The sequence below is a fragment of the Gossypium hirsutum genome, chromosome A08 (genome assembly GCF_007990345.1).
Source record: "Gossypium hirsutum isolate 1008001.06 chromosome A08, Gossypium_hirsutum_v2.1, whole genome shotgun sequence".
Lineage (NCBI taxonomy): Eukaryota > Viridiplantae > Streptophyta > Magnoliopsida > Malvales > Malvaceae > Gossypium > Gossypium hirsutum.
Window position 1 is genome coordinate 56611265 of NC_053431.1, and position 10827 is coordinate 56622091.

The 10827-nt window shown below is 33.9% G+C and overlaps 1 non-coding gene across 1 annotated transcript; it reads left to right on the forward strand.

The window, feature by feature from the left end:
- The first annotated feature begins 4669 nt into the window (after window positions 1-4669).
- LOC121205558 (small nucleolar RNA R71) lies at window positions 4670-4776 on the forward strand. Its single transcript, XR_005900634.1, has one exon. It is a non-coding gene; the product is annotated as a small nucleolar RNA R71 (small nucleolar RNA).
- Window positions 4777-10827: the final 6051 nt, after the last annotated feature.

The window sequence follows — 10827 nt, forward strand, 5'->3', positions numbered from 1 at the left end:
TGAGTTTGATTTGAAGTGAATCATAAGGGAGCAATGTGATACGTACGTGAATAAATGTTAAAACTATACCTATGATCATGATACACCTGGTCAGGGTGTGAAAGTATGTGAGGGTATGTGAGGGTATTTGATAAAAATATATTATATGAATTCAGATTAAGCGTGATAAGAATGCTGAACGTGCATTATGTGCTTGTGTATATTCGACCAGATGGCCATATCCCTAGAATTTGGCCTCTTAAGAAATTAAATAATCGAAGTATAATTGCGTTTATTTGTTTGCATTGCTTAAGACTTACTAAGCTTATGAAAGCTTACTCCGTTGTTACATTTCTCTGTTTTATAGATTGTTGACTTCAGTTACCTGCTCGGGTTGGAGTTCGTCAGAGATATTATCACACTGTCGAGCTCACGTTATCGGTGTAAGTAAATCCTAGTATTTCGAGTCTTTGGCATGTATAGGGTTTTAATGTTTTGGACCTCGTAAGCTCATATATGGGATAGATTGCATGTGAAAAGAAAAGTTTTAAATTGATTGAAATTTTTCAGCACGGTTTTTGTGTGATTGACTGAGTTTAAGTCGGGTAACACCTCGAACCCTGTTCCGGTGAGGGATACGGGCGAGGGGTGTTACAGTACCCCCTACCATGCCCGTGCACAGCCTCGAACTTCATTTTTAAAGCTCAATCTCTCTCCCTTAGTGCCTTCAATGTCATCTTCAAGAGGAAAGAAAACCGCCGTACCAGCCTCGAAGAAGAGGAAGAGAGCGTCATCTTCCTCTGGTCCACATCTCATTACGAACCATCCAGTGATGAAGATGTTTAGAAATATTTATTTTATTATTTTATGTTTTTAATTTTTATTCAAACTACTTTTTAATTTCAATTTTTATTTTTATTTTTTAGCAGATTTAAAATTTTATTATAAATTTCGATTATATCTTTTCGAGTACTTATTCGTCCTACACGACTGCCATGTCCTGCTCGACCACGACCATAGCTACCACTAGATATAATATTCTTTTGGCGTAGGACTTGTGGCCTAATGAATCTCTACGACCGCCGGAGTATACTCCTCCACTCTCGAACCGATCACTCTCCAAAACTCTAGTCCAAGGAATTCATCATACAGGAAGTTTCACTTCTCTCCCTATCTTATTTTTATACTCTAATATCTATCTTTGTACATTGAGGGCAATGTACATCTTAAGTGTGGGGGGTATTTATTTCATTATTAGAAAAATTCCTGAATAATCATCTTGTTCTCTTGAAAAAACTCTCATATCATATTTAGAATAAATTTTAATTAATTTATGATTTTGATTGATATATCTTGAATTAAAACATAGGGATTTATGCATTGATTATTTAGACTTTAAGACAATAGAGAATCAAGCATGATTAGTTGATTTTTAAGAATTCAAAATCTTAGGCTGTTTCCCCAAGTCTAGGTATTACTTTGAATTGGAATTCACGAGTCTAAACATCAAAAAGCCATAATTTTTGTGAGATTTTTGAGCCTTTTGAGCATCTATTCATCCTTTCATGCTCACTTTTATTATTGCTTTGAGTGCGTCAGTATTGAACTGTTATTCTAGAACTTGTTTGATTATGAATGTCGAGACCACACCATTTGATTTGATATATCAAAATAATTAAGGCAGTTAGGATTAACCCACTCATGCCATGAAAAGCCTACCTCCACGATTAACCCCTAGTAAAACCCCTTAAGCCTAACAAACCATTTCTTGTATTACCCTTAATATTAACCTTTAACCCATTATTGTTGAAATCCCCTAAATTAATCCCTATTTTTGTCGAGATTTGAGTTGAATGGATTGCCTAGCTATGTTTTGTTCTTGATATTTAGTCTATATTATTTAACTTGTTCTAAAAAAAAACAACTATGTATGCATATCTGTAATTTCATATTCTGAGAGAAGCTCTGTTGTACGCAAGTGAAGATTAACTCTTTTTCTAGTTAGGCAACTTTTCAATTCAATCTCGATTCTAACCTTTTCTTTCAGCTTGTGACCACACCCCCTAACCAAGCCTCATTACAACCCTCTAAAGAACTTTTGATTGATTTATCATCTTAAATTAAAGTGGTGGAGATTTGATTTTCATGCAAGCCTATGGTAATAACTTTCCATTATTGACTATTGAGTGATTCCTTTATTGTCCTTAAAACACCTCGAGTGATTTGAGTGAATCTTTAGTGAGGATGTAAAACTCTGTGATATTCTGAATTAAAGGTAATTTCTTAGATGAGGGAAGACACCTATGTTTTCGGAATAAAATGCTCAACTTGGAATGCTTGAAACTTTTATGTTCTTTTAGTTAAATTCTCAATGTATGATTACATATGGATTAATTTGAGATATTATTAATAGAAATTATAAGTTGATAAGGATTTATTTTGATTATGAGTTGAGAATTTTGCTTGAGGACAAACAAATGTTTAAGTGTGGGGGTATTTGATAAACCATAAATTATACACATTTTTACCCCATGTTCAATGCATTTTATAGATGATTTCTCATTAAAATTGGTGAATTTGATGCTCCTATTGCTTTAATTTCATGTTTTATACTTAGGAGAGCAGAGGAGAGCGAAAGGAACGAGAAACGGGCCCAAAAAGGAGAAAATAGGCCAAAAGACAAAATCAACACGGCCTAGACCTTCTCACACGGGCAGACCACACGGCCGTGTCAATTTGGCAAGCTCGAACATGGCCTAGAGTAATTGAACACGGGCGTGTGCCACGGGCGTGTCCCTACCGAGCCCAAGTTGAGTCCAATTCAGAAAAGGCCAATTTTGAGGGTTTTTATGCATTCCAAAGCCTATAAATACACCCTAGAGGAGGAGAAAAAGGGAGACAGAGAATAGGGGGTAAGGAATTACCCCAAGAAAGCCGATTGATCCATCTCAGAAGCCGGATTCATCATCAAGATTGAAGATCTCTGCTCAATTTCCCTTTAGGAGTTTTGGGTTTTCTTTATGTTTTGTATTCTTTGTTCTTCTGAGACGTTTTCTTATTTAGTTATGAACTGAATCCTCTAAATACCTAAGGGGAATGAAACTAAGACGAATCTTGTTATTATTTTCTGAATTGTATGATAAATATTTAACTTGTTCTTAATTATGTGTTTTTAATTCTTGTTTTGATATCCCAGGATACTGATTCAAGACATGCTCTTATTCAGAGGAGGAATAGACCCTGTCTAAGAGTACTTTTGTAATAATTAAGCGAATTTGTTTGTGCGCTTAGAAATAGGGTGAAACATAATAAGGGGACCTATAGATCGAGTTAATGCAACCCTAGAGTGTTAATTAGAGAAAAGTCTCGGTTATTCAATCTAAGGATTAGACGTTATTAGTCTTGAATAGGGATAATAACATAACTTAGGGATCTCTATGGAACAACTTGAATGAATAAATCGTCCGATTCGGAGCCAGAATAACAAGTAAAGTCTAGGTGGATTTTTCCTTAGGTATTGTCTCAAGTCAATCGATTTTCCCAAAAGCAATTCCCCAATTCTTATCTGTGTGCGTTCTTAGTTTAGATAATTAGTTAATTAAAACAAATAAAACCCCTTTTATTCTTAGGCTAGATAATAAAAAGATAGTTATTACTAGTACTTTTGGTTCCCCTGGGTATGATATCCCGGTCTTGCCATTACTATACTATTGTTCGATAGGTGCACTTGCCTTTTCATCGTGATAATAGTTAGTCTAGGTTTGATCTTCATTATAAATATTTATTACTTGTTATGAATCATGCGATCAGTGGTCTTTCCTTGTCGCCTTAGGGTACGGCACACGAGGTTTATACTCTTTACTTACCAGTTTCTATTTATCATTGCTTACATCAACCTTACCTTTATCTACCTTATTGTCTTGCCTCGATTTTGGTTCATCTTCAACTAACTCTTCGTCATTGTGCACAGTAATGGCTTGAAGTTGCTCCCTTGGGTTAGTTTCTGTGTTACTGGGCATGCTTCCTTATGGTTGTTCAGAAATAAACTTAGCAACCTGTCCTATTTGAGTTTCAAGCACTTGAATTGACGCTTGCTGATTCTTAAGCACTGTTTTGGTATTCTGAAAATGAGTTTCTGACACTGAGATGAATTTTGTGAGCATCTCTTTAAGGTTCGGTTTCTTCTCTTGTTGGTAAGGTGGTTGTTGAAACCTTGGAGGATGTTGTGGTTTTTGATTTCCTTGACCACCCCACGAGAAATTGGGATGGTTCCTCCAACCTGCATTATAAGTTTTACTATACGGGTTATTTTGAGGTCTAGAATTATTACCCATATAGTGGACTTGTTCCTCCTCGGTGCTAGTGTTGAAGGATGGATAATCTGTGCTGTGCACTACTCCTCCATTTGAATCACACCTCATCACTGGATGTACCTGAGTAGAACCACACAAACCATCAATCTTTTTATTTAAAAGTTTACCTGGTTAGATAGCATAACGACCGTGTTGCTTTTGTCGGCTTCGTTCTAATGACCTGCCACTGATAATTATTTAGTGACATTTCTTCAATAAATTCGTAAGCCTCTTCAGGTGTTTTTTTGTTTAAAGTTCCATCGGTGGCTGCATCGATCAGTTGCCTTGTTGAGGGGTTCACACTGTTGTAAAAAGTCTGAACCTGCATCCATAGAGGTAACCCATGGTGAGGGCACCATCTCAATAAGTCCTTGTATCTCTTTCATGCATCGTATAGAGTTTCTAAATCCATCTGTACAAAAGAAGAGATATCATTCCTCAATTTATCCATTTTAGCTGGTGGAAAATATTTAAGAAAAAAATTTTCGGTCATTTGTTCCCAAGTGGTGATTGACCATCGTGGTAACGAGTTCAACCACAGTTTAGCCTTACTCCTTAATGAAAAGGGAAATAACCGAAGGCAAATGGCATCGTCAAAAATGCCATTGATCTTAAAAGTGTCGTAGAATTCCAGAAAGTTCGCTAAATGAGTGTTTGGATCCTCGTCCTGCAAACCATCAAACTGAACAAACTGTTGTATCATTTGAATCATGTTAGGTTTCAGTTCAAAATTATTTGCAGCAATTGTAGGTCTAACAATACTCAATTCAGCCCCTATTAAATTAGGCTTAGCATAGTCGTACATAGTATGAGGAGTAGGATTCTGATTCACTGGATTTGCAGCAACCAAAGGAGGCAGCGAATTATTTTGATTTTTAGCCATCTCTTCGGCTGTAGTATGGATATTGTCCTCTCACTTTTCCTTTATGTATTGTAGACTTCGCCTTATTTCTCTTCGATTTCTGCGAGCTGTGCTCTCGATCTCACTGTTAAAAAGCAAATGTCCTGACGGGTTCCTCCTAGTCATAAACTAGAGACAGCTGCCAGAAGCAATTAAAAAGAAAAAAAAATAGAAAAGAAAAATTAAACTAAAAGTAAAAAGTAAATTGCAATAAAAGTAAAAATGGCTAAAGTAATAAAAATGAAGCGTTCCTAATATCTTAGTCCCCGGCAACGGTGCCAAAAACTTGATGGTCGCTAAACTAACTAAAAATTCGACTAAGGCAAGCGCACCTATCGAACAGTAGTATAGCTATGGTGAGACTGAAAATATCGTATCCACAAGGACTAAAAGTACTAGTAATTACTAACTTTTTATTATCTAGCCTAACAATTAAGAGAATGTTTTAAACTAAGACTAATTATCTAATTAACTAAAATTACGACAGAGATAAAAAATTGGAAAATACTTTTTAGAAAACCGATGGAGAGGACAATACCCAAGGAAGAATCCACCTACACTTCACTTATCACTTTTGAATTAGATAGTTTATTCACTTGACTTAATCCATAGAAATCCCTGATTTATGTTAATATCTCTCTCGAGACTAAGAACAACTGACTCTAGGTTGATTAATCAAAATCTCTTTCTAATTAAAACCCCTATTGTCGCGTTAACTATATCAATGGATTCCCTTATTAGATTTGACTCTAATCTGATAGATTTATGTCGTCCTATCTCTAGGATTGCATGCAATTCCACTTAATTATGAACGATCTACTCTTAAATAGGGACTTTTGCTCCTACTGAATAAGCACGTAAAAAACCTGAATAATATCCTGGAATATTAAAACAAAGATTAAAATTCAAAATTAAGAATAAGAACAAGTATTTATCATATAATTCAAATGGTAATAAGATTCGTCTTAGGTTTCATCTCCCTTAGGTATTTAGGGAGTTTAGTTCATAATAATGGAAAACACCTCAAAATTGGGAAAACAATAAAACATAAAGAAACCCAAAGAACTTCAATGGATATCTTCAGTCTTAAAGTAAATCCTACTTCCGAGCTGATTCAGATGGCTGTCCTTGAGTATTTTCTCCTTTCTACTCTGCATGTCCCCTTTGATCCTCTTTTAGGGTGTTTAATCTAATTAACTAAAATTACGACAGAGATAAAAAATTGGAAAATACTTTTTAGAAAACCGATGGAGAGGACAATACCCAAGGAAGAATCCACCTACACTTCACTTATCACTTTTGAATTAGACAGTTTATTCACTTGACTTAATCCATAGAAATCCCTGATTTATGTTAATATCTCTCTCGAGACTAAGAACAACTGACTCTAGGTTGATTAATCAAAATCTCTTTCTAATTAAAACCCCTATTGTCGCGTTAACTATATCAATGGATTCCCTTATTAGATTTGACTCTAATCTGATAGATTTATGTCGTCCTATCTCTAGGATTGCATGCAATTCCACTTAATTATGAACGATCTACTCTTAAATAGGGACTTTTGCTCCTACTGAATAAGCACGTAAAAAACCTGAATAATATCCTGGAATATTAAAACAAAGATTAAAATTCAAAATTAAGAATAAGAACAAGTATTTATCATATAATTCAAATGGTAATAAGATTCGTCTTAGGTTTCATCTCCCTTAGGTATTTAGGGAGTTTAGTTCATAATAATGGAAAACACCTCAAAATTGGGAAAACAATAAAACATAAAGAAACCCGAAGAACTTCAATGGATATCTTCAGTCTTAAAGTAAATCCTACTTCCGAGCTGATTCAGATGGCTGTCCTTGAGTATTTTCTCCTTTCTACTCTGCATGTCCCCTTTGATCCTCTTTTAGGGTGTTTAATCTAATTAACTAAAATTACGACAGAGATAAAAAATTGGAAAATACTTTTTAGAAAACCGATGGAGAGGACAATACCCAAGGAAGAATCCACCTACACTTCACTTATCACTTTTGAATTAGACAGTTTATTCACTTGACTTAATCCATAGAAATCCCTGATTTATGTTAATATCTCTCTCGAGACTAAGAACAACTGACTCTAGGTTGATTAATCAAAATCTCTTTCTAATTAAAACCCCTATTGTCGCGTTAACTATATCAATGGATTCCCTTATTAGATTTGACTCTAATCTGATAGATTTATGTCGTCCTATCTCTAGGATTGCATGCAATTCCACTTAATTATGAACGATCTACTCTTAAATAGGGACTTTTGCTCCTACTGAATAAGCACGTAAAAAACCTGAATAATATCCTGGAATATTAAAACAAAGATTAAAATTCAAAATTAAGAATAAGAACAAGTATTTATCATATAATTCAAATGGTAATAAGATTCGTCTTAGGTTTCATCTCCCTTAGGTATTTAGGGAGTTTAGTTCATAATAATGGAAAACACCTCAAAATTGGGAAAACAATAAAACATAAAGAAACCCAAAGAACTTCAATGGATATCTTCAGTCTTAAAGTAAATCCTACTTCCGAGCTGATTCAGATGGCTGTCCTTGAGTATTTTCTCCTTTCTACTCTGCATGTCCCCTTTGATCCTCTTTTAGGGTGTTTAAATAGACTTTGGAATACCCAAAATAGCCTAAAATTAGCCTTTTTCAAATAGAATTAGACTTGGGTCCAACAAGGACACAGCCGTGTGCCACGCCCATGTGAAGGTGCTCAAGCCATGTGTAATTCTAAGTTGGTTTTTAGTCGACACGGCCATGGCACATGAGCATGTGGTTTGCCAGTGTGAAAGTGCTTAGGCCATGTGAGATACTGAGATAAGCCCATTTTTGTCTATTTTTTGGCCCGTTTCTTTCTCTTTTCACTTTCCTATGCTTACCTAAGTATAAACATGAATTTAAAAGATTAGGAGCATCAAATTCACTAACTCTTATAATAAATCATCCAAAAATATGCCAAGCATGGGATAAAAATATGTATATATTATGGTTTTTCAGAGCGCAAAGAGTTCACTGATGATGTTGCCTTCCATCACGAAGATCCACCTTATCCTCCACCTTTGAGTCATTGTCTTGCTTGTTCTGTTGCTACCTTGGAGGACCTCTCCGAGCGGTTCACTCGTTTCAAGTAGCATTGCTTTTAGAGGTTCGATAGTATTGACGTAACTGTACAACATATTTGTCAGCATCTTTATATCTCCTCTTCAGCATCGACAACTCACGACATCGACGCCTCTAACGATGAGGACCATTGAATTTGTTTATTTTTTTAGTTTTATTTTTATTTTTACTTTATTTTTATGTTTATTTTTATGTTTATTTTTTTAGTTCTTTATCTTGTTATTTTCTTTGACTTATTTCGTTTCTTATTTTTTGAACTATATTTTAATTTTAATTTTTATGGTTGCTTGTAATCGAGTTAGTAACCTTTTAATCTTCTTCACTATTTTTGTTTATTTTCTTATTAGTTTGCTCAGAATCATGCACTACATTTAGATTTGCCTACAATTTTGCTTTTCACAACTCTAGCAATTTCATCCACTATTCAGGGCAGTTTTAGTTTTTTCCCTCTCTTATGATATTCTGCTTATATTGTGATTATATCTGTTCGTACATTGAGGACAATGTACATTTTATGTGTGGAAGGTTATTTATATAATTATTAGAAAATCCCTGAATTATGTCCTATATTTAAGTAATTTTCTCATACTTCCATTAGAATGAATTTTTGTCGATTTGGAATTTTTGTTGATGTGTTTTAGATTAATTTGTAGATATTTGTGTATTGGTTGATTTAAACTCTAAGCTATGAGAGAATCAAACATGATAAGTTATTTTTCAGAAATTAAAAATTTTTAGGTTGTTTCCCTAAATTGAAGTATTACCTTGAAGTTTGAGATTTGCAAGTTTGACATTAAAAACCATGATTTTTTTTTGTGAGATTTTGAGCCTTTAGAGAATAAATTTTTCCTTCTCATTTTATTATTGGTTATGAGTGGGTCAACCTGATTTGTTATTCTAGAACTTGCTTCGATTATACATGTTGAGACCACAACTTTGATTTGATATACTGAGATGATAAAGACACCTAGGTTTTAACCCACTTATCCCATAAAAAGCCTACCTTTGTAATTAACCCTTAGTGAACCCTGTTGAGCCTAACACATCATTTCTTGATTTACCCATTAATGTTAACCCATAACTCAATTTTTTGTTGAGACTTTTTCCCGTTTTATTGACTCAATTTTTGTCGAGATTTGATTTGGTTATTTGCTTAACTATGCTCTTCTGTTTGATTTGCTAAATTATTTATGATTGTTCTAGATAAGTAAAAAAAAGAGGAGGAAAAAAAAATAAATATTGATTACTATTTAGTTCTACGTTGATTGAGCTTGAACAGTTAAACTCATATTTTGAGAAGAAGCTTGTTTTTATTCTTGAATAGTTCTTGATATATGCTTGTTTTTAATTCAACATTTGTTTATTTTTTTCTAGACCTTTTGATTTGTGTATCATCTCATTTTATAGTGGTGGAGATTTGATCTTCATGCAAGCCTATGGTAATGACCTTTTTTGTTTGACTAGTGAGTGCTTATTTGTAAACCTTAAACCCTTTGAGTGATTTGAGTGAATCTTTAGTAAAGATGTCGATTCTTTTCTATTTTGAATTAAAGGTAATTATTTAGATAAGGGGAGACGCCTATGTTTTCGTGTTTAAAAATGTTAGCTTGGACTATTTGAAACTTTTGTGCTCTTTTACTTGAATTGACAATGCATGATTATTTTTGAATTATTTTGAGTCATTATTGATGGGAATTACAAGTTGAGAATTATTAATTTTAATGTGAGTCGAGGATTTTGGTTGAGGACAAGAAAACGCTTAAGTTAGTGGTTGATAAGCTATAAAAGTAACATATTTTAATCCCATTATTAATGCATTTTTAGATGATTAATTATCCAAATTAGTGAATTTGATACTCCTAATCCTTTAAATTCATGTTTCTATATTGAGAAGAGTATTTGGGAGTGAAAGGAGCAAAAAATGAGCCAAAATCAAACAAATAGAGCTATTTTTAGGAGCCATATGGCCTAGGCATTTCCACACGGGCTAGATACTCGCCCATGTGCCAGCCAGTGTCGATTTCACATCATACTTCCCAAATACGTGAAAAAACCCAATTTTTAGGCTTTTTGAGCATTCTAAAGTCTATAAATACTAATTAGAAGAAGACATAAGGGGGCAATCAAAGAGGATCGAAGAAAACACTAGAAGAACACCATCAGAATAAACTCAGAAGTGGATCTCCATCAAGATCGAAGATCTCTTTTGAATTTCTTTCGAAGTTTTATTGAGTTTCTTTATGTCTTTTGGTTATTCTAACTTTGAGATGTTTCTATTTAGGATTATGAACTAATTCCTTAGATACCTAGGGAGGATGAAACCTATGATGAATCTTTTTATTTAATTTCTATTTTTACGCGATAAATACTTGATTCTTGTTCTCAATTATGTATGCTTATTTCTCCTTTTAATATTTCTGGGATATTAATTCATATTTAACGTT